Genomic DNA, 3,177 nt, shown 5'->3' with positions numbered 1-3,177 from the left:
CAATTAATATACAGAATGACTTTGGTTTTCAGACTTTATGGCACAAATGGGTAAGGGTGGAAATAAGGAATTTCTTTGTAAAAATCTAGAGAAAATGCAGTGTTCTCATATATACTAATATACAATAATATATTTTAAAAATAATTCCTCAATACTGCATTATAGGTAAATGGACTATAAACATACCCTTTTAGTGTGTCCAGTAACAAAATTCTTGGAAAGGATCAAACACCTATCAACCTTATTGAATCTACCCTGGAAAAAGTCATTGTATTCATAAAGTTCAAGGTAGTTTCCTTAATAACTTTTTTTTTTTTGGAGGTGCTGGGGATTGAACCCAGGGCCTTGTGCTTGTGAGGCAGGCACTCTACCAACTGAGCTATATCCCCAGCCCCTAAAAATTTTTTTAATATTAGTTTGAAATGATATCTCTTACTTTATCTTATTAAACTTGAACAATTGTGTAGTAGAGAAACAGTTTCTGGAAACATTTTTTTCATGAAATTCAAGATATGTGTTCTGTGAGAAGTATCATAAAAACAAAATGCACAGCATGTATGTGGTGAATGAAACCATCTAAAAATTTCATGAGGGCATCCTAACCAGTCTACAAATAATGCATTCTGTACCCTGCAATTTTCAATGATGAGGTTTTTTTTTTCTTTCTTTCTTCTTTTTTCTCTTGTTTCTTTACTTATAAGACCTGCTGCAACTGCATCTTTGGGGTCCTGGAACAACAAGGACACTCAGTACAAATGATCTTTGGGATTCAGGAAAGGCAGCTTATTTTCCTGCAGTTTAAAAAGCCTTGCTTAGGGTTGTAGGAATTGCAAAGACTCCCTTGCATAAATGGCATAATTTTATTTTCAGATTCAATAGTCCTATCAGTTGAATCATTGGAATTAAAGTGAAAGATTCTTTAAATCAAGAGATCTGTGTTTTAAAACCATTCAAGTGTAATATGTATTCTTTTATCATTTTAGCAGTATGGTTTTGCCATGTTCTGTTTAATGGGTGAATCTGAATCATTTTATTATCATAATTTACTTTGATATGTTAATCTAAACTCATATCTTGATCCTGTTCATTGTTTTTATTTCAGTATTGTAGCAAAATGAATTCTGGTGTATTAAAGATAATCAATTGCAAACAAATATCTGTTATACTGCTTTGTTTTGGCAGAGTTTGAAGAATGAAATCTGAAGGAGGACGGCAAGTTCAAGTCTCACTTCAACATTTTGGAGAAGCTCTAAGCAACTAAGCCAGACCCTGCCTCAGAATATTTACAGAGGGGTTGGAGATGTTGCACTGTGGTAAGCACCCTGCATTCAGTCCTCCAAAAGAGTAAAGTTTAACCTGTGCATGGATTCTTTTTACACCATCCCAGGGAAATGAGACTCCAGCCTTACGTGCTTTTCAGGTTAAAGAGCTCACTACCTAGAAAATCAACTCCTTTACTGTTGGTCATTTTAAACATTTGTCTTCTTTAAGCCAGAATCTGCTCTCCCTTAATGCTTGAGAGTTGTTCACACTTTATCCCACTTTGGAAGTGAATATCAAATCTGGCCCGTCCTGCCTGTAGCAGTCTTTTAGACTTTCTGATGGTGGCTCTCCTATCAACCCTGCTACCAGCCAAGACATTTGTTCCATTTTCAAAGAACATAAGGCTAAACATCCCAGCACATTTATTTGGCCTAATATAACAGGACCCCTAGACTTCCTCACCATCTAGTCTTATTGCTGTATATGTCATAGTTGTTTCTTTGAACTGAAAATAGTATTCCAGACACAGTCTGACCAACATCTAACCATGACAGCTTATTGTCTTCCTTGATTTGCTTGTGCCTTAGAAATATATCACCTATAGAGGACCTGTGTCCTGCAGTTGCAGCCACCTACAGTAGAGCCAGAGATGAACAAAGCAAAAGCTGTTTGTGAAATTAAGATATGTGTAGCAAACCTCATTAAAGTTTCTGGATCCTTCTGTTACTTGTACACAGTTCCTGCTTGCTTGTCTGGTTTACCTAGAGCTGTCAGGAGATTATAAGCAGCAAATTGGAAGTGGGACAAAAAAACTGATAACCTAAGAGGTGACAGCTGTCAGAAAACAGGGGACCAGGAATGGAGACACTAAAAAAGTGCAACTGTCTGGCACTATTTAATGTAGACTTGAACACAGCTGTATGAGTCTTGCTATTACCTGAAGTTTACTGTGTTAAAACACAGTCAAGATATGCCTGGACCCCTATTTCTTTGCACAATTATCTGTTTGAACTTAAAATGAAATGTGACATTTTTCTTTGTTAGGATTTGTTTGTTTCAGCTGGTTGAATCAGATTGTTAAAATTGTTCTGAGTCTTGGTGTTGTCATTCAAAATACTAACAGGTTTTCTTATATGCAGATTTAGTAAGCATGTCTTCAGTCTCTACTGAAATTATTCTTAAAATGAGAACAAGAGGAAAACCTAGTAGCATGCCACAACTTATTAGCACATTGGTCACTTTTTTTGGACATGGTTATTTAGTTCTTTCTGTATGAATGTTGTTACTCTGTTTTCAAGACCAAATTTACCTTTTGGTTGAGACATTTAATTACTATTTTTGTATATGACCTTATTACAAAGTGTATTTTAAAGGACTTAAGGACTGTGGCATGACTAGACTAACCCTAGTGTTGTATGAGTCCTCTTTGCAGTTTGTAGTTTCTAGACCCTCATTTTTGGAGCATTCGAGAAATTTGCTTGGTTCCAGCTTCCTAAACCCTTCAAAATTGAGGAAGATTGTGTGTGTGTGTTTTAAGTTAATCTGCAAGATAACATCATATCCCCACTTTGTATTTTCAGTTTACAATGACCCTTATTTTCTCAAATAAGATTTTAACTTTCAATTATGAGTTCTTGGAGATAGATTGTTGTACCTTTACTTTGATCATGTAAGGAAAATAATTCTCTAAGCTATCTTTATTGGAAGGAAGAAGTTTATTCAAATTTGAAGAGATTGGAACTGGTTTTGTGCTGTGACTTGGTCACTAGAATAATTAAACCAGAGGAACTTTGTTTTTTGCTACTTATGGGAATCTGTAGTGGTGGAGAATGGTGCTGTTTCCTTCTCAATCATTTTTCACTCTTTATATTAGTTTTCTACAGTTACTCTGGGATTGAAGTAAACTGTTGTTAA

General features: G+C 35.3%; 1 non-coding gene across 1 annotated transcript; it reads right to left on the bottom strand.

Moving 5' to 3' along the window:
- Window positions 1–316: 316 nt before the first annotated feature.
- Trnav-cac (transfer RNA valine (anticodon CAC)) lies at window positions 317–389 on the bottom strand. Its single transcript has one exon. It is a non-coding gene; the product is annotated as a tRNA-Val (tRNA).
- Between the last annotated feature and the right edge of the window lie 2,788 nt (window positions 390–3,177).

Source organism: Sciurus carolinensis, chromosome 8, assembly GCF_902686445.1.
Source record: "Sciurus carolinensis chromosome 8, mSciCar1.2, whole genome shotgun sequence".
In the NCBI taxonomy this organism is placed as follows: domain Eukaryota; kingdom Metazoa; phylum Chordata; class Mammalia; order Rodentia; family Sciuridae; genus Sciurus; species Sciurus carolinensis.
Note: the sequence above shows the minus strand (reverse complement) of the source record. Positions and strands in the feature narration are given on the sequence as shown.